This window comes from Myodes glareolus, chromosome 18 (genome assembly GCF_982192425.1).
Source record: "Myodes glareolus chromosome 18, mMyoGla1.1, whole genome shotgun sequence".
NCBI classification, from domain to species: domain Eukaryota; kingdom Metazoa; phylum Chordata; class Mammalia; order Rodentia; family Cricetidae; genus Myodes; species Myodes glareolus.
Window position 1 is genome coordinate 66,866,434 of NC_142043.1, and position 21,156 is coordinate 66,887,589.

The window sequence follows — 21,156 nt, forward strand, 5'->3', positions numbered from 1 at the left end:
GACAGGGCTGTGCACTTCAACCCCAGCACTAGGAGGCAGAGGCAGGTGGGTCTGTGTGAGTCCCCCTTGGTCTCAACAGTGATTCTGGCCAGGAAGGCTGCATGATGAAACCCTGTCCCAAAAACAAACAATAAGTAAAACTTTTAAAAGGGAAGCTCGGGGCTGGAGAGATGGCTCAGAAGTTAAGTGCTTGTTGCTCTTACAGGACCCAAATTCAGTTTCTAGGACCCACAGGGTGGCTCTCAGACATCGTAATTCCAGTTCTGGGGAATCTAGTGCCTTCTGCTGCATCCATGGGCACCAGGGACACATGTGGCACACAGGCACACATATAAGCCAAACATTCATACGTATGACATAAACATAAATAATTCTACAGGAAGTTCAGACACATGCTACACACCACACAGATGAACCTTGAAGACGCTACGCTAAGTGAAACAAACACTCAGAAAATGGCATCTGGGTGCGATGCACACTTGTGATTTCTGGGAGGCGGAGGCAGGCGTGAAAGCTCATGGCCAACCTGGATACAGAGCAAGATCCTGCTTCAAAACAGGAGGACTGAACAGATGAGACTGGAGGGCGGGTCAGTAGTTGGTAGCAAGTACTGCTCTTCCAGAAGACCCTAGTTCGATTCCCAGCACCCACGTGAGGTGGCACACAACCTCCTGTGGGATCCGACTCCTCTGGTCTCCCGACCCCGCACTCAGGTCCTCATACCTAGAGATTCACACCCACACCCACACACAAATAGTTAAAAATAGTAATAAAGGCAAGAAGGAAGGAGAAGGGAAATATCTCCTAATTCTATTCATGTGCAGTAAATTTTTACAGTGAGTGGTTCATAGGGGGTAGGATGGCAGATTCTGGAGCAGATGGGGTTGGGGGAGGGGAGATGGGAGTTAATATTTCATGTATAGGATTTCATTTCTGAAATTATGGAAGCGTTCTAGAGGTGGAAAGCAGTGACGATGGCAGAAACTCAGAGTACAGTTTTAAAATGATTAGAATGGCAAATTGTACGGTGTACATATCTGCACAAGCCCACACAGGAAGGCACATGGCAGTAGAGGAGAAGAAAAATGACCAGAGGGATGAGGAAGACTCCCAAACGTCCATCACAAAAATCCTAGTATTGGGACTAGATAACAAACGTGACTTACACATGTAAGGGAGTGTTATACACACGCGGAAATGTTACTTACACACACGCGGGGATGTTACACACATACGGGAATGTTACACACACACGGGGATGTTACACACATACGGGAATGTTACACACACGCAGGGATGTTACACACATACGGGAGGGAATGCTACTTACACACATGCGGGGATGTTACACACATACGGGAATGTTACTTACACACACGCGGGGATGTTACACACACGCGGGAATGTTACTTACACACTCGCGGGAATGTTACTTACACACACGAGGGAATGTTACTTACACACACGAGGAAATGTATATATCACTTACACACACACACACACACACACACACACACGGGAATGTTACTTGGCCATAAGAGAGGACTGAAGTCGGGGCGGGACGTGTGGCTCGAACAGTAGAGCACCTGTTTGCTTGCTCAGCAAATGCAGAGTCTAGGATTTGCTCCCAGCACCACATAAAACAAAGCTTGGTACGGCACACCTGGAAACCCAGTACTGGAGTCAAGGCAAGAAGATCTTAAGTTCAAGGTCATGCTTAGCCTCATAAGGAGTTTGAAACAATCCTGGGCTACAGAAGAACCTGTTTTCAAATCCAAGAGGGGTGGGGGCACCAGCACAGAGCAGGAGGGCGTGGGTAAACTGAATACTATACATAGCACTGGGAGACAACGGCTCAATGGCTAAGAACAACTGTAAGCCAAGGACCTGAGTTCCATCTTGGAACCTACACAAAAAGTCAGGTGCCACCGGTGGGGTCCCATAATCCCAGATCCCCAGCTTGATGGGAGGCAGACACAGGAGAATGAGCTGCGAGCTTTGGGCCAGCTAGCCTGGAGCACACAGTGCAGCGGACAGGAACAGAGACCCTGTCTCAACAAGTTGAAAGGACGGAGCTGAGCCCTGCACAGCTGCCCTCCGGCTTACATGCATGTGCCCACACTCACAAGAAATAGTGTTTCCAAAGAAGCCAGACCTAAGCAGTCACATGTTGTACAGTTCTCACATGAATATACAGAATAGAGACCTATGGGGGGGGGGTAGGACCAGCGGCTGCTGGGGTGGGGAGGGAGGGAAGGAGTCTGGGGCTAACTCAGAGGTGTGGGTTTATTTGGCAAGTGAGGCAGACATTGTCCAATTAGATGGCGAGGTTTTATGTTATTCTAAACACTAAAATTCTTAATTCCAAATGCTAAAAAATATAAACCAAATAGAATGGGTGCGGAGGCACTGGAGAGACAGAGTGGGCAGAATCAGGAGTTCAAGGTCTTCGTCGGTTACAGTCAGTTGTAGGCCAGCGTGGACTACCTGGGACCCAAAATCAAAATAAATAAAAGACTATACTATAAAGCAGTTCACAGTGTGCCCTGTAGTGGTGTGCCCCCAAGCCCAGCAAGCATGCCTGCCTATCACCCCCGTCTGCGTGCCCATCTGCCCTCCTCCTTCTTCCCTTTGGCCCAGTCTTGGGCAAAACCAGATCCACCTTTTCCTGGCAGAATAACACCTACTCAGACCTGCCAGAGACCATCTGGAAGCCAAGATGCCAGCCCCCGAAGTCACCCCAGACGAGCTGCCCAATGACCAGGGCTGTGGTTATGACCATGTGTGTCAGCTGAGGGCTACGGTTTCACATGGGAACTTAATTATAGCTCTGGAGTGGAGGAAGGGAGAGGGCTGGTGCGGGCTTGGAGGGGAAGGACAGGAAGCCACCGCGCTGGGCCTGGGGCATGAATGCAAGCCCGCAGGAACACACAGCTAATCTAAGCTGTGCACAGGCCACCATGGCACACAGAAAACCTGACACATAGTTTTCATTCACTGTCCTGCTTGCTGGAGACCACGTGCATCCGGCTGGCATAGCTGTGCCCCGGCAAATGTTATCCCCAGTTTTCTCCCTGACTTGGAGTCTTTCATGGGATGGAATCTAAAGAGCTGACCATCTGCACACCTGACTACACTCAGGTGCCCGCCCACTGCCCAGGAAGGTGCCAAGGAGGAGCAAGGCAGCTGCTACCACACAGATGTCGGCTGCTGTCCAGGCCTGGGCACTGCCAGGTGGAGAAAGTCGACAAGGATGAAGGGGGAACCTCCACAGAGGACCATGACCAAGGGGAGGCCACGGCAGGAGATCTCCCTGTCTCTGAGGTCCCTGGTTTCCAGGCCTCTTCCTGCTCGGTCAACAAGAAGTCTCTGCACCAGCACTGCCTCAATCTGCTGCCCAGTGTCCTCTGCCTCAGAGCAAGCCAGGGACCAGGCCCTGTTCCACTGCTCTTCCACCCCTGCGTCCCAGTCTTGGTCCCAACCTTCCCATCTCATGCTCCCTTCTTCTGAGCCCCAGCGAGTCCTCCCTCAAAGGAATGAGAGGAAACCTTCAGACCAGATGAAGTTGTCTTTTCTAGACTGGGAGGTGTCTGGGCCAGCCTGGTCTACATAGTGAGTTCCGGGACAGATACAGCTACACAGTGAAGCTTGATCTCAAATAAAATAAAATAAAGCTGGGCAGTGGTAGTGTACACCTTTAATCCCAGCACTTGAGAGACAGAAGCAGGCAGATCTCTGTAGGTCTGAAGACAGCCTGGTTTACAGAGCTAGTTCCAGGAACAGCCAGGGCTACAGAATAAAACCCTGTCGCGAAAAACCAAAAATAAATAAATAAAATAAAAAATGAAGAGGTGGGGAGAGCCAGTCTCCACCCTTGGGCAGCAACAGCGAGGTACAGCCTGACAGCTCATCTCAGGAACTCGGGGCCTTCCTGAGCCAACTGCCTCCCCACAGAGGGAGTTCTGAAGGAGGTTGGCCTCCAAGCATAACAACATGGCTGCTACCGCCTTAATCCAAAAAGAGACAGCCAGGAGACTGTGGTGTCCCCTCATAGGAGAGGGTGGAGAGGGTCACTAGCCCTCTCTGAGACTCTGTCCACCTTCCGGCTGCAACCCACTGAAGCAGCACTCTACCAGGGCGGTGGTAGAGCTCCCTTCTGTGCTGAGATGGGGCTCCTTCTCAGCGGTACAGTTCCTGGGTGTCACTCACTGGTTCACTGGGCTGAACGTGGAAGGAATCCACACTCTGGCCTGTCACTGGTGTCTCATCTAGAGTAGACAGACTTTTGTCCCTCTCTCCTCAGGCGAAGTCAATGCAGCGGGGAGGCAGATCACAATGAAGCCACCCAAAAGCTAGCCAGCCCAAACTGAATGCTAACAGCTGGAACCTGACAGAACGAGGAGCTGCTGAAGGAGGACGGTATTTCCTTCCCAGCTCCGGTAAGCAGCCCTAATTAAACACACTGCTTAGTTAAAACAAACAAAACTCTACAAGTAAAAAGGGGTACAGCTTGGGAAGACGAAGGAGGCCAGCGAGAGCAGATGACAAGAACGGATAACGGGAATGGATGTGCTCAGGATGCGTTATATACAATGTATGGCAACACCACAGCAAGCCCATCATTGCATAGAACTTTCATACGCTAATAAAATATAAGCAAACAAAATAGCCAGGCTCACACAATCTGAGAAGACTGGGGCAGACTGACTACAGCTACCTGCATACCTAGAAACAGAGCATTTTCTTCCCAGTGTTTCTCTTTTTCTTTCTCTCTCTCTTTTTATTGTTATTATTGTTTGTTTTGAGACAGGGTTTCTGTGTGTAGCCCTGGCTGTCCTGGAACTCATTCTGTAGACCAGGCTGGCCTTGAGTTAGAGACCTACCTGCCTCTGCCTCCTAAGTCCCCGGATTGAAGGTGTGCGACACACATCCAGCCCAATCCAGTGTCTTTAATCAACTACAATAAGTGAGTATAATTTATATAATAATTTTTTTTCAGTTTTTTTTGAGACAGGGTTTCTCTGTAGATCGGACTGGCCTAGAACTCACAGAGATCTACCTGCCTCTGCCTCTTGAGTGCTGGGATTAAAGGCATAAAATATTTTAAAATAAAAATGTAAAGACCTACAGAAATGTACTTGGCCTCATACCCTAAAGGCAACAGTCTCCCAAGTCCCCACAGACCCAGCAATGAGTGGATCTGCTCCTCTAATGTCTGAATCCTTCAAATACAGTTTTCTGGCCTTGTCCCACCCTGTCAGGACTGAAAAGTTTGTCAGTGGCAAGGGCCTCCTCCATTACCTCGTGTCCAGCTCCTAAAAGCACCTGCACCCATGGGACACCTACCCGTTTGCTTCAGAGGAAAGCTCGCTCCTGTCCAGATTCCACAGAAACCACAGGCTGCTTGCCTCACCTGGCCCTCCCTCCAGCCACCAGATCTGCAGGGTCCCAAAAGTCCACAGTTGACAGGCCAGTAGGCACAGTTCTCAGAGACCAGCCAGAGCCACTGCCAAGACTGTATCCCGTTCTGGACTAGAAATGCAAACAGAAGCAGAAAATGGTCTCTGGGCCACAGGTGCCACCCAGGAGGCAGAGACAGGCTGATCTCTGAGTTCAAGTGTTGGGGAATGCAAACCACAAGACCCTGAATTTCTTGTAAACTCTTGTTTTCCTGTGTTCTGAGCAGCCTGCAGCTGCTCTGAGCACAAGACCCTTATGGCAGGGGAGTGGGTTCTGGTGGGGCCTACAGCTGAAAGATCCCGAGAGCTGGGGCGTTACTATCAGTCAGGATCCCTACAGAAGCTTCCCCGGAACACACTAAACTTGGCATTCTTGTATCAGGGATGACCCATGTCCTTGTCTGTCTGTGTGCGTGTGTTTTTAAGTCTCCAGCCCGGTTCCCGGCTCGCATACCATAGCGTGTAGTGCCGGGCCAGCCTGGTCTACAGAGCAAGTTTAAGGACAGGCTCCAAAGCTACAGAGAAACTCGGTTTCAAAACAAACAAAACGAAGTCAGGTGGACTGGTGAGATGGTTCGGCAGGTAAAGGCACCTGCCACCAAGCCTGAGTATTATTCCCAGGACCCACAGGGTAGGAGAGGACCAGCCCCTGAAGCTGTCCTCTGACATCCACAAGGGTGATGTGGCATGAGGCCCCTGCCCCCGTAAACAATAAATAAAAACTTAGAAGGTTTCGTAAGAAACAGGAAAGGTACCTAGAACAAACTGGAGTGAGGACACTTGCAAGTATCCCTGATGTTTCACAGGGTGGAAGCAGAGAACTGATCCCCACAGACTGTCCTCTGACCTCACAGTAAGCCGGGGCGGGCATGAGGGGACAAGGAAGAAGAAAACGTGACACTGTGGCTGCTGGGAAGTCGGGCTGCAGCTCCAGGGAGGGTACCAGGGTCACGACTGCTTCCGGCCTCTGCTCGCAAGCCTGAGGATGTGGCACAGCAGCCACAGACCCGAGAAGCCTGGCTGAGGGGACACTGTCAGGACAGGCAGTCACTGAATGAAGAACAGATGCTGAAAGGCTCACACTCCAGTTCTGCCTCCCTCATCTCAGACCTCATCTGTAAAATGAGACTATCAACAGGGCCGCGGATGGGTGTGTGTTTGTGTGTGCGCGTGCATGTGTAACATGTCTTGCGGGGTGATGACAGGCTCAAGGGAGACTCTGATGAAGGCGATGCCCCTCCCTCTCCTCTCCCCATCAGCCATCTCTGCTTTCACTTACCACCTGGATCCGGCCCCCATCCCCCACAAGGCTCGCCCACTGTTTAGCTGGACAGTTATTTGTGTTTCTCGGGTTGCTGGAGTGGGTCCAGGGAGCCCCTGATCACTGTTCACTGGGCCTCCTCTGCCTGCTGACCTGGAATGAGACCCTGAAGGAGGCCTGCCAAAAGGCCGTGTCCGCTCACTGACCAACAAGGGGACTACTGTTCTCTGAAACCAGCGCCAGGCTAGTGCGTCAAGCAGGTGATTTCCAACTGAACCAATCAGATTCGCTGTCCATGCCTCCTAAGAAACATTCACTGGCTCTGAGAATCAGTGACAGCCAGCATGTTACCTTCTGTGAGTGACGCACGCATTCGCAGTCACACGCATGCACACTCACACACTCACATCACACACACACTCCCCGGCAGAATGCAACCAAACAGCTGAGGTGTTTAAGTGGCACTGGGTGCTTGGCTCACCACCCAGCTACAGCGGTCACCAACAGCTCCGGGGACTGAGAACAAAGGGGACCCCTGAAATCATCATCTAACGCCAAGTCCACTGTCATACACCGTGGCAGGTACCAGCCAGAGGTGGGAGGAGGAAGCTTCACTCAGACCCAAAAGGGAGGAAGGTGCCGAGGTGGAGAGGTTGGGGGGGGGGGGGGGGCGGCAATGGGAAAGCCTCGCCAAAGCCAGTCTGACTTCCCCACTGAGCTCACAGTCAAGGCAAGAGAGCCCTTGGCCTGGATGTCCTTCTGGGAAGGACTGTGCTGTTGTGGGGTAATCTTTTTTTACTTTGTGAGGGTGTCTTTGCCAAGATGCTTTCTGATTGGTTTAATAAAGAACTAAATGGCCAATAATGGGGCAGGAGGTATAGGCAGGACTTCCAGCACAGAGAGGACTATTTTTTCATCTGTACAATAAAAACTTATTGGTGCTGGGCAGCTTTAATCCCAGCACTATCCTTAGTGCAGGGGCAGGTGGATCTCTTGAGTTTGAGGCCAGCCTGGTCTACAGAGTGAGTTCTGGGACAGCCAGGGCTACACAGAGAAACTCTGACTCAAAAAAAAAAAAACCAAAAAAAAACACTTATTGATCAATTTATTGACTATCAATGGTTTCACTCATAAAGCCCACCTTATTCCTCCTTCCCCAGTACTCCCACCCAGAGGAGACCAACCCAGGGCCTTGCCACAAGTGAGTCATATTAGCCACTCTGCTATTGAAGGTTCTATTTTCTGATAAGAATCAATCTGGGGTCATTACCAGAAAATATGAAGTCAGGGACAGGAAGGAAGATTTAATACATGTAAGCAATTTGTACCCTGGCCCCCAGATGACAGCAGAGGTTACTATAAACTAGTGGCCAGGGAAGTAGAGGTAGGGGGTCACCATCCAGGGGGAGGGTGGCTTTTCAGCTTGGGCACCTTTGACCTATGGGGTCTGAGTCTTAGACGCCCAAGGACCAGAGGCAGGAAGGAGACTATGACAGGGGTGGGTGAGTGGGTGGTCCCACTTCTGGAGACAGGGGGGGAAAGCCCAGCATGAAAGTGGGCCCACCACTGTGGGGGAGGCGGCAGGGAGCTCACAGTTGGTCAAGGGGACCCAGGTGACAGCCACACACACCCCCTGGCTACCAGGCTCAAGAAAGACAGCTGTTCAGCCAGGAGGGAAGGGCCAGAGGCTGAGACAGTACCTTAGGTGGGCATCGGGGAAGGGTAGAAAGAGAGGGCCTTCCTTGGGCTTAGTCTCCTTCATAGGCCTCTAGCTGAGGGAGGTGAAGACCCCAGAAACCCAGGCCTGCCTGCTTTGAGCTGGGACCCCACTCCAGGCACACACCCCACACCAACGCTGACCTGGGAAGGGAAGGCTACTGCCAGATGTGTCTACCAGGTGACGCTCTTGGGTACAAAGCAGCGAATGTTCTACAGAGAAGGGAGGAGGCAGGCCGAGGGAGAGTGATACTCATCTCTGGAGAACTGGGGGTCAGGAGGCCAAAACCAGTTACCTTGGACCAGAATCAGAGTGCTGGCAGCGCCACACTTCCCCGAAGGCCCTCGGAGAGCGCTTTCCGCTGTCTTTCCCAGAGACAGAACTGCATTCCCCGCATTTTCTGGCCTCATCTTCTGCCTTCAAAGCCAGAAGCATAGCGTCTGGCACAGAGGTCACACGCCTGTCCTGCACCAAATCGCTCCGGTTCCAGTGGATGGAGAACCCGTCAGGAATTACAGAATAATCCCTCCAGCTCAATAGCCCTAGCTTAAGGCTTTATCCCAGCACTCAGAAGGCAGAGGCAGGCGGATCTCTGATTCGAGGCCAGCCTGGTCTACAGAGGTCCAGAACAGCTACGGCTACACAGAGAAACCCTGTCTCAAAAAACAAAAAACAAAACAAAACAAACGAAAGCGTCCTCGCTTAGTCACACCTGCAAACTGTGCGGTCGCCAGACAGCAGCGACAGGTTCAGGGGTTCATGGCCTTGATGTCTTGGGAGACATTATTCAGTTCACAGCGACAGTAGCAACCAAGGACACTGAAGGAACATAGGTCCTGTCCAGACTTGGAGTCTGGTTGCATCCCGGATGGTTTTGTCCTTTGGTTCCACCTGCTCAGTGTTTACATGGGTGCGGGGAGAGGGAGTTGTGTGAGCCTTAACATTTAGGCTTTGGGGGACTTCTCTGGAAGCGAGGGCGTTTTCTCCAAGCCCCCCAGGAGTTCCTGAGGACTGCATTGCAGGATGTGCGCTGATGTCAAGGGGCTCTCCCCACTGTCCTCAGGGCTTTTACCAGATAGTGAACTGTCAGAATGTTCTCGGCCAGTCAACCCCTGTGGACCAGGGTAATGGGTGCTTTCTCTCAGCAGCACCATTGCCTGGGACAGAAGGCTTAGAGAGATGAGCCACTATGGTCGGAGTGCCCAGATCCTTGGTCATAGAGACACCAGAGCTGGTCAGTGCAGGACAATGTGCACAGCAAATGTTACCAGCTGTCCCAGGAATGTGGCTTCTGCAGACACTAAACGGTTTGGAAAAGCACAGTCAGAGACGTGTGGCCAGGGTGATGGCTGTGTCTTAGGCGCTGACCCTCTGCTGCGTGGCTATCACTGGGGTATGTGACTCTTTGTAAACCACTTCCCAGTTTCCCAAAGCCACCCAGCACCTGCTGAGGTGACAAGGGTTGGCCTCCCATGCAAGGACTGTCTGCTCTCCTTACCCAGTATGCCTAGCTGGTCAGAGACACTGGCCAGGCTGACTGTGGCCCTAAAGGTACACTTGGCGATGTCTGGAGAACTTCTTGGGTTTCCACAGCTGGGGAGGGGCAGTGTCACTGACCTCTGGTGGACAAAAGCCATGTATTGCTTGCCCCGGCCCCCCAGGAGAGAGGGCCACAAACTCCCCCAATACACCCAGAAAGCTGAGGAACGAGCCTGTACTCAAGAATACTGAAGCAGAGGCAGAGGGGGAAAAAATTAATCACAAGCCCAAAAATGCTTTAGGCATTTAGGGAAAGCGAGGAAAAACAAACCTCACTTGTCTGGAAATGGAGATGAGTGGAGTTCTGGGTTCCAGAAAATTCCAGCAGTGTCTGTGAGGTGAGAGAGGCCTAGTCAGCTACGCTGCCAGCTGGGAAAGTGAGCTGGCCTGTGCGGCTGCTGAGAGGAGGCCAAGTTCTCTGAGTCTCAAAGGTCACGGACTCCTGGACACGGGAAGTGCCGAGGCTGTGCCAAGGATCATACAGGAAAACCATAACAGTCTCATATGGGACACCCATGGCTTGAGGACAGATACATGAGCTCAGTGCCAGGCAGCTCCCTGATGCTGTGCCCTCCAAGGACAGCAGCTTCCAGAGTCGCATCCAGATGAGCTGTAAAGAACTCAATAGCGATGCCAGGAGAGCTATTGAGGACGGCTGGGCTGGGCTGACGCAAGGTACGCAAGATGGGATAAGGAAGCAAGAAAGGGGCACTGTTGTGTGCTGCCCTGTCCCCAAGGCCATGTGACAAGTAGTGAAGACTCTGTTCCAAAGTTCACTCCTGAACAGGGAGAGGAGATGCCTCAGAAAGTCCCTCCCTCAACATTCAGAGCCCAGCTCGCAGAAGGGGACACTCTGGGGTTTGTGGTTCCTCCGAATCCTCCCTGAGAAGCTAGAAAGGCTGGAGACACTAAACTGTAAACCGTGGTTAACAGCAAAGCTAAGGGTGGCTCTTCGTCAGCCTGCACCAAATCCACACACGCCTCTTCAAAGGACAGGCTTGGAACAGGGCTGCTGACTGGGGGGCGGGATAAGCCCAGGAGAACCTGTCCTCTTCAGTCCCTTCTCAGACTGCTTCCTGACCCTTGGCTCTCCCTGTCACTCCCCAACATGGCCTCACCTCTTCTCACTCCTCTTCCTTTTGTTTTTGAGGCTTGGTCCCACAAAGCCCAGGCCAGCCTCAAACTTCCTGAACTGATCCTCCTGCCTCCACTCCCTGCCCCCCATGTACTTGGGTCACAGACCTGCGGTATACAGGACTGTCTTCCAGCCCACACTGCTGCCATCTTCAGGAGTTTGTCAGGGCCAGCTTGCCAAGGATCATCACAGCGGGGTTTGCAGACTGTCAAGTTCCCTCTTTCCAAGGAGGGAGAAATGAGGATCATGGGACCCTCACCTGAGTACCCAGACACCCCTCCCAGCCAGATGTATGCAAGTCTGCCCTAAGTGCCCCGGTCTCAGGGTCTCGGGGAACAGTGAGGGGACGCGGATGGTGAAGGACTGGGAGGGGGGACAGCCACGGAGCAGCCATCATCCACACTGGGTACAGACCTATTGTGGCTGCTTTAAAGTCACCCATGCTCAGCAGGTAAAGTCTAATGAACTCACTGCTTCCTAGAGTGAGGCTGCCGGACTCACACATTGGTTTGTCACTGGGACCATGGTGGGAGTGTCCCAGTCTCTCAAGGAAACTTTAGCAACACTTGGCTGCTGTTCCTGCTTTTTAAGAATATTTTTAAGATTCATTTATTTTATGACTATGAGTGTTATAAGTGTTTCGCTTACATTTATGTCTGTGTAGCGCTTCCATGTCTGGTACACTCAAAGGTTAGACACTGAATCCCCTGGAACTGGAGTTACGGACAGTTATAAACAGTTGTGAGCTACCACGTGGGTCCTGGGATCGAACCCAGAAGAACAAGTGTTCTTAACCACTGAACCACCTCCAGCCCCTATCCTTGCCTCTTATGGGTCCAAACTTAAGTACACTTGAAACAATTAACAAATGGTGTTAACAATTATTTTTTTCTGACTGGCTTTTCAGTTTTTTAGTAAAATGCTTAGCTTTATATGTGCCTTAGCCTTGACAATAAAACTTAAATTTAGCTGCCTTTTAACATGTATAGACCCTTTAAACAATGAGAAAGTACTTTCCTTTAATTATTTCTCCCATGCATCAGTAACCCTGAGTGGGGCTGGAGATCCTCTCTTGTGCTCTGGGCACTTATATGATTGGTGGGTAGATCAAAGCCAGTGCAGTTGCTGCACCCACAAGGATGAAGATCAAAGCAGGGAAGAACTCCCCTCCCCCGCTGAGACCCCTGTACTGTCCTCCCATCCCCCACCTCCATTCCTTCTCTCCAGTCACCTTGTGCAATATTAGTGTTCCGTCTCCAGAACTGACCAAACTGGACGCAAACACCTTCCCTTGTGACTCAGCATCCTCGACGAACCTACCAGTGAATTCCTAACAGGTCTGCTCCAGAATGGAAACAATGAGAAAGTACTTTCCTTCTGGAAGTGACCGAGTGCAGGCCAGGTGACCTCCCCACAGCAGTGGCTGAGCTCAAGACCACCTCTCTCTCTCCAAGATGTGTCTCTGAAGGACACATCTTGGTGCCATTCTCCCTTTGGTCTGAATTGGTCCTGTGACCAGAAGATCAGAGAAGATGATGCCATGTCTTCTAAGACCAGGTCCTAAGAAGACCAAGCATCTCTCAGTACTCTCATTCTGGGCTACCCGTGCTCAGAGCCCAGCAGTCACGCTAGGAGCAGCCATTGTCCTCTGTCTTCCACATACACAAACGGTGCGCCCGTGCGCACAAGCACACAGACAATAAATAAACAAGCAAACGTAATTTTAATAAATTAAGCTGTGCGGTGGTGGCGCACGTCTTTAATCCCAGCACTCAGGAGGCAGAGGCAGGCGGATCTCTGTGAGTTCGAGACCAGCCTCGTCTATAGGGCGAGTGGCAGGACAGGCTACAAAGCTACAGAGAAACCCTGTCTCAAGAAACAAGCAAAAAAACAAAACAAAACAAAAAAGACCTTAAATATGGCTGGATGTTGGGTTTCACACCTTCAATTCCAGCGCCCTAGAGGCAGAGGCAGGAAGATCACTGTGAGTTTGGGGCCAGTCAGGTCTACACAGGGTCAAGAAAGAGGTGTGTGGGAGGATGCTGAGGACAGAAGCAGAAAACTACTGCTTTGCACGGTGACTTCAAAGCCCAGCTGCCTGTCTGGCCCTCGGGATGCCGTCTAAAGATAAACGCTGACAGTCACACTCTGGGTACCTGCCAGTTCCCTAAAATCTGAAAACGTAGCCTAGGCATGTCTTCTCCCCTCAGCCAGGCTCCTCGTGCCTGGAAGAGGGGTGGCAACCAAAGACTGTGTCTACATCACCTTCCCCTTCAGAGCACCTGGGCCAAGGAAGAGGCAAGAAGGCTTAAGAGGCAACAGCCTCAGACCCTTAAGATTTGCACGGAAAATGAGATGCAGCTCAAACTTAGCCCCCGTGGGAGGAGATGGAGGCTGAAGCTAAACTACAGACGTTGTTGCTACACACGTGACAGAAACCAGTGCAGCTCAGCAGCTCTCCCTGCCTGGAGGACTTCCTCCTTATCCCATGTGGGACCCTCAGAAGCCTCTACCCTGTTCTTCCTCCTCCCTCACGTGCCCTTCAGAGGAAAGGGGCTGGATGTGGACCTGAGATCTGCAGGGGCTCTTGCCCCAGACCTTCCTGAAGGATCCACAAACAACCTGATCCCTATGACAGACAGACAGACAGATCCAGGCTGGTCACCCGCCTTGGCAACAGGAAAATCCGCCGGGTGTAGAAGGCAGAGAAAGGGAAGTGGAGCCCACAAACAGCTCCTGGCCCCGCTGTACATCAGAGATTAAAACAGGGCCAGGTTTCCCCAGCCCCCAGCAGGGACCCGCCATAACCCAGACTGCCAAACAGTCAAGACAATGACCATCAAACTCCCTGGTGTGCCCCTTCTGAGAGTTTCTGGAACCTGCCAGGCATCCTGAGAACAGAGAAACAGCACGAGAAGCCCAGAGAATTGTCAGCATGCGCTGAGGGCTCAGACACCCAGCGGAGAAGGAAGAGCCCTGTTTCTGCCCCACAGAGGGGGCAGGGGTAAAGCGCCCTTATCATGCCACCCCAGCCCAGCCCCAGCAAATGTGATGGCATGCACCTCCACTTCCAGCACTTAGAGAAGAGAAGCAAGGAGACCTGGAGTTCTAGACCAGCCTGGTTACACATCCGGGCTCTGTCTCCAAAACAACCAAACAGCAACTCATCTATGGCATAAATGGAAGAAAATGATGAGGGGCATCTTGGGGGCTACGTGGCAGAGAAGCAAGAGTGTTCATTTAGTCACTCAGCAAACACTGACCACCCTCTGTAGCAGGCGGTCCCTCAGACAAGAGGAGCAAGAGTAAATCCCTGTTCTTGTTGAGTTTATTTTTCAGTGGGTACAACGGCGAGACTCTCCACATTCCTAAAGCCTCCATACGCCGCACACATCCGATGACACCCTAACAAGCGCCCACTGGAGTTCAGCAGTTGTTATGAGAGGGGCCTCGGCATGTGGAGCCTGCGGCCGTCAGCCAGACGCCCCAGTCAGTGAAGTGGGCTTTACCTTTACCGTGGGTTTGTCTTCATCTGTCGGTGAGCAGGAGCCACTGAGTGAGTGTCACGTGCATGCCCACACCGCTGCACAGCACTGCAAGACAGAAAGGAACCAAGGTCCATAACTCAGTGGTGCCAGGGTTCAAAAAAAGCACTAGGAAGTTTTAACACAACAGTGGGACTCAAAAACCAGTGGTCCCAGGGAGGAGGGGAGGGAGTGGGGGGAGTGGGAGGGTGTTGGGAGGAGGGGCGGAAATGGAGACTTTTGTATTTTAATAAACTTTGAGAAAAAAAAATATTTGGCTACAAAAAAAAAAACAAAACAGTGGTCCCATGTGACCACACACACACACACACACACACACACACACACACACAAAGAGGCTGTCGAGCTCAGCCTGAGTCAGCAATATTTCCCAATCCTGGATGGAGTCTGTACTTCCAAGCAAGTGGACACCGGCTCTGCTGAGCTTACCTGGGTGGGGCGGAAGGAGCTGGCAAGGTAGGGAGGAGATGCCCAACACCCTACTTGCTCATAAAAGGAGAGGCCCTGAATCATACCAGATTCCTTAGGGGAACATGCAGAGAGACTGGAGTCACACCCCAGTCACCAGCCCCAAGTTCTGAGGGCTGTGGGAGAAGACCCGCACGCCTAAAACCAGATGCTGAAGGCCTGTTTCCCTGCCAGGCTCCAGCTAGGGACACCCTGGAATCCTGCTGCTACGGCAAGCCACACCTCCCCTGGCTCTAACGCGGCACACAAACATGCTCAGCGACATGAAATCATCTCCAAGAAACAGTCACAGGGCAATCTGGGACAGCATGGCACAGACAAGGGCACTGGGCACAGGGCTTCGGATATAATACAAGTCAGAGTCTGGCAAGACAGACAAGTCTGTGTGAGTGCTGGGTAGGCAGGACCGCTCCCAATGTGGACAGTACCATGGTGCTAGTACTGGCATTGCCGGGTCCCCCAGTGGCACTAGAGGAGAGCACTAGGGTACAAACACCCCCCCAACCATGCAGAGAGCAGCACCCTGGGAAGGTGGGCCTCAGGATACGATCCAGCTGAAGCTGATGGAAACCACAGGTCTAATACCTCCTGAAGACACAAGTCTCAATGTACCAGGACAAGCCAGGCTGAAGTCCGAGGACAGTTTGCACAACAGCCAGGCAGCAGTGTTCTGTCCAAAATAGAGGCCTACCGGCTTCCCAGGCTAGTCTTCCACACTGACTATCCTACAAGGCCTTTGGGGAAGAGAGTAGGGGACCATAGGTGGGGCTGGGAAGAGGGATACGGGCTGCTTTTCCTGGGTGGTTTAAGCATATACCAGAGTGCAGCAGAGGAAAGGTAAAACGAAAAGTTCCCAAACAGAGTGGGGGACAGTCCAATAAACTATGGAGGTGACAGGTGGTGCCACTGCCAACGGCTCATCCACCCGCACCTTGAAAATAGGCACTGACCCACAATCTGAAAAAAAAAAAAAATCACCAAATGAAAAGCAACTATTTCCTTGAAGGCCACAGAATGGACACGCCCCCAGGAGGCTGGCCGGCTGGCCAGCGCAGCTAAGGCTTACAGGGCTCTGCCAGGACGGCCCTGCGCTGTGCTCAAGGGTCCTGGGAGACCTCAGCACAGAACACTGTGACTGTTGGTTAAGCAAAGACAGGACAGAGCCAGACTTCTCAAGGGTGCTAGGTGAGGACCTCGAGAGATGGCTTAGAGGTTAAGAGCACTTGTTACTTTTTCAGAAGACCCAGGTTCAATTCCCAGCACCCACAGAGTGGTTCACAACCATCTGTAACTTCAGTTCCAGCAGATCCAACGCCCTCTTCTGACCTCTGAGGACCCACAGCACCAAGCACACAGGTGGTGCACAGACACGTGCACCAAGAGAGTGTCGGGCAGAGTCTCTGGGCAGCCAGAGACTGGACTAATCATAGCCAGGCACTCAACCGCACCCCTCAAAAATGACCGAGGTCGGGGGTGTATCCTAGTAATACCAGCTCTCAAAACAGAAGCAGAAGACTGCTACCAGGTAGGAGGCTAACCTGAGCTACAAAGTGAGCTCAAGGCCAGCCTGGGTTATAAAGGGATATTGTTTCAAATTTAAAGGGGCGGAGGGGGAGTGTGGCTCAGCAGGTAAAGCACTTGCCACCCAGCCTGATGACCTGAGTTCAGTCCCTGGGACTCATACAACAGAGAAAAACAGATTCCCAGAATTTGTCCCACACGCTCACACAAAATAAACAAATATAAATAAATGTAAAAGATAGTTTTAAAAAACCTTGGGGATGTTTTTCATAGGAAGAAAAGATTTCTTCTAACCCACTCTCTACTCTACTTCCCCGAATCCAGTGCTGCACAGAGGGGGTTTGGGTATCAGTAGAGAGGGGACTGGCTCAACCACAAGCCAGGCACAATCGTACTGCTTTCATGGAAAAGGGTCAGTGTACACCAAGGTTATAAAACTGTAAGGTCTGGTCGAGCTGGTTCAGTTGGCTCCCTGCTGTGGTTCCAGAAGATTGCCTGTTCTGTGACCAATTCTGGCTCAAAGACAGAGCACGATCCTCAACAGAGGGAGGCCAGAGACCTGGTACCCGCGTAACCATGGGTCCCCGCTTCTAAGGTGAGAGTGGGTCACACTTCCAGAGTCTGCCGAGATCAGGTGGGGTAAAACAGGGTATACATTCTTTCCTGAGGAGGTCTCCAGGGGTCCAGGGCCAAACAGAGCGGTCCAAGCCCCGGTACAACTGAGACAATGATCTATATGCTGGAAGCAGACAGCTCAACTTCCTCGCCAGGCCTCACTGGCTCAAGCCCACAGCCTGCCCAGGCAGATACCAAGGCAATACCCAAGAACACACCTGGGTGGCAAAAGGAATGACATCGGCTGCCTCGCCCAGCCACAGGAAATGAAGCTGTCCAGGAAAAGGAAGAAGAAAAGGCACTAAGAGACAATGTCCAGTGACCAATATGTAAGGCACATTCCGTCAGTGACAGACAGAAGACAGAAATTCAGTGTGGCCTTTACTCAAGACATCAAGACCAAAGGATACAGATGCCCAACAGCCCCAGGGCTAGCTAGCAGGCCCCTAGTCATTTAAAAAATGCAAACAGGAAGGGAGAAAACGTATTCTGGGGCTGGTGAGGCTGCTCAGCAGCAGGTAAAGGGGCTTGCCACCAAGCCTTGCTGTCCTGAGTGTATTTCCAGGGCCGACATGATAGAATGAGACAACCAACTCCCAACTCCAGTAACTGTCCTCTGACCTACACACACCTATCTATACCCCACTCCACATAAATAAATAAATAAATGTAACTTTTAAACCAAAAAAGCTTCCAAGAGCCAGTACAGGGAAGAAAACCCAAGTTGAAGACCACAGTCATCCTCAGGCATAACTTCTGGAGACTTCTCTTAGCTTTCTGGAATAGGGCAGTGCGTGGAAAGGAGGAGCAAGGGCAGAGATAGCTTGAAGTGTCATGGTTTAAATGGGTTCCATAATATCCCAAATGAATCCTATTTCCTGGAAGGGAAAAGAGTTATATGAGGCCTCCGGCTACCGCTGGCGCACACCCAACTTCGAGACGGCTCTCCCCAAGGGTTCCTGGAAGTCAACAGACCCATAAAGGGGAAGTATTGTAAAGCTGAGATTAGAACGGCCTAACAACTGGACATCCCTCCCATTGCAACAACCAATAAGCCCTCCCACCGAACAAACCTGGTCAAGAATGGTCAACACCCCATTCTCCCGTCCTCCCAGCTCAACCGAATGTAAAACGGAAGCCTATCATGTACCTCTGGGTTCTCGCCGCCGAAGCAGGGGCAAAGAACCTAGAAGCGAAGCGGTCGGGTGACAAGAGGTGAAAAGGACAGGACTGCTGCTACCAAGGAAATCAGAGCCGGGCAAAAGCAGGGCCTCTGCCGGTAGCCAAAATAAAAGAGGCTTGGACAAACTGGACGGGCTCACAACATCCTAGGGAAGATGGAGAGGGATCAGACAACCGGAGAAACAGGGGACGCAGTTGGGGAGAGAGAGAGAGCAATGACCGACAGGGCAAGGATGGGAGGCTGTCGAGGGAGGCAGGAAGGTCTCCAAAGAGGGCTGGGTAGCGAGCGGGGCACCAGAGAGGCACTCGGCAAGAAGTCAGAGGGGAGGTGGAGATGGGGTTCTCGGTGAATCGGGAGGAGATGAAACCACGGGACCCCAGACGGGGTCAGGGTGGGTGGAAGGAGGTAAGGACGCCGGCTTGGAGCGGCCACCGAGGTCTCCGTCCTGCGGACCCCAGAGGTGGCGCCTCTAAAGCACAGGCCAAGCGAGAAGAGCCTCAAGCCCCGCGGAACGCAGCCTCCGGAGCTCTAACCCCACCGTCCACCTCGGCCCGGGCCGCGCTGACCTCTCCCGACCCGCACGGACCTGTCCCGGTCACCTCCCGCGCCGCCGCCGCAGCCGTCCCGCAGGCTCCGCAGAATCCCCCAGCGCCTGCCAAAACTTTTCCCATTAATCTCCAGCTACGCCGCGACCCGCGGCGTCACACGCTCCGAGCCCCGGCCCCGCCCCCGTCCCGCTAACGTCACCGCGCCGCTCGCTCCCGCCCCCGCCAGGCACTCGCCACGCCCTCTTCCCCCAAGGCAGCAACCAATCGCCGCGCGACCGGAGTCATCGCTCCGCCCACCGCACTGCTGGCGCGTCTACAGCGCCCTCTGGAGTCAGATGTGGGAGCAGCAGCTGAGGAAGGCGCTGGGGGAGAAGGTAGGGCTGGTAAAACGAGTCCAGCAAGTCTCACAGAAGGAAATTTAAAGCGAGGAAAGAAGGTGGAGGTCATCTAGTACAACCGCCTCGCTCTTCCTGAGAAGAAAGTAGGCACAGACTTGTGTGGCTTGAGAGAAGCAAAGCTAAGGGCGGTGGGGAAAGGACAAATTGTAATTTTCAAGAGAGCTCGAGGGCGGCGTGTGGGGGGAATAACTGGGAATGAAAATACATACACAGCCACATACATTTTAAAAGTATTTGTCTATTTTTAAGTCTGAGCGTTTTGTCTGTGTGTGCGTGCAGTGCCCGCAGAGGCCAGAAGAAGGCGTTGGGCCCCCCGGAAGGGGCGATACAGTTTGTGCAGAGTTTCCAGGTATCAATGGCGATGCCGGGAATTGAACACCGGTCCTCTGCAAGAGCAGCAAATGCTCTTCACCACCGAAACGTCTCTCCAGCCCTCCAGTTTTTTTATTCGAGAAGAAAACTGGTGGCTTGAGCTCAGTCCCTGTATACGCATGTATACACATACACACACACTAGAAGTAAAAAAATGTAATAATCATATTAAAAGAAAGAACTGGGAGGTGTGGTGACATTGTAACTCCAGCACTCAGGAGGTGGGTGAAGAAATAGCAAAGGTTCAAGGTCATCTTTAGCTACGTAGAAAGCAGTTCTAGGCCAGCCTGGTCTATGGGAGACCCTACCCCAACAGGAAAAAAAATTCAGAAGGAACTTTCCTCCCACTTGAGATCTCTGTCAGTGGAAATTCATGATCCTGTACCTTTTGTCCCCCTAAGTCAGGGGCTGCCTTCCCTGGTAGAGGAAATTCTGCTCTTGTCTAGTAGAGTGACCTTCTATCCCAACTCACCCCTTACCATGTACCCTAAGAGGGTATGTAGCCAAAAGGCAATCTGGCAGGAGCTGGTTTCATCATCTTGGAATGAAGAAAATTTGACAGGCAGGAGCAGGAGCGATCAGCAGGCCCCTCCCTCCTCCATATGTCCGGTAAAGGTTCCCTCTGCCTTCTGCAGGCTCTCTGTATGCCACAGCATCAGTGCCCAGTGCTCTGGATTTGAGAGTCCCTTGCCACTTCTGTTTTGTTTCTGTGTGTGTGTGTGTGTGTGTTACATACGTGTGTGTGTTACATACGTGTGTGTGTTATATATGTGTGTGTGTGTGTGTGTTACATACATGTGTGCTCCAATGTATACTAGAATCTGAACTCTGGTCCCCCTGCTGGTCCCCTCTTAATTTGGAGCTGTCTCTCTACCTCCTTTTATTGCCCCCACCCCCCCACCCCCCACCCCCACATCCCGACTTTTCGTGACAGGGTTTCTTTGTGTTGCAGCCCTGGTTGTTCTGGAACTTGCTCTCTTATCCTCTGAGACTTCAGTAAAGGACCGTGTAAGTCAAAGTCTGCCTTAAGGTTTCTGCCATTTTGATTTAGATGGGCTCTCACATAGGATCTCAGGCCAGTCTGGAACAGGATGATCTTGGTAGCTTCATTCCCCATGTGCTGGAATCCTCTGTGGCCAGTTCATATGGCACTGGGTGCAGAAGCCAGGGCTTCATGCATGCTAAGCAAGCTCTCTACCCACTGAGCCACATCTCTAACTCTCTTTTGAATTTCTTTTTTATAATACAATATTTCTGTTTGTTTTGAGAATGTCATACTTGTATATTATGCATTTTGTTTTTATTCACCCCCCACACTCCTCCTTCTAACTCCTCCCAGATCCAAATCCAAACCCACCCCCTTCTTTGTGGTTCTCGCTGCTGTTCTTGTTACAT

The 21,156-nt window shown here is 52.0% G+C and overlaps 1 protein-coding gene across 3 annotated transcripts in view; it reads right to left on the bottom strand.

The window, feature by feature from the left end:
• Nucleotides 1-19,094, bottom strand: part of Ppard (peroxisome proliferator activated receptor delta) — a 70,825-nt gene extending 51,731 nt beyond the window's left edge. For 2 of the 3 annotated variants that reach the window (XM_085679877.2, XM_048451192.3), the window contains exons 1-2: nt 19,030-19,094; nt 14,621-14,704 (exon numbers count right to left, since the gene is read on the bottom strand). The gene's annotated coding sequence lies outside the window, so the exon portion shown is untranslated. The remainder of the gene's footprint in view (nt 1-14,620; nt 14,705-19,029) is intronic. The other variant, XM_048451193.3, reaches the window with a different exon arrangement.
• Between the last annotated feature and the right edge of the window lie 2,062 nt (nt 19,095-21,156).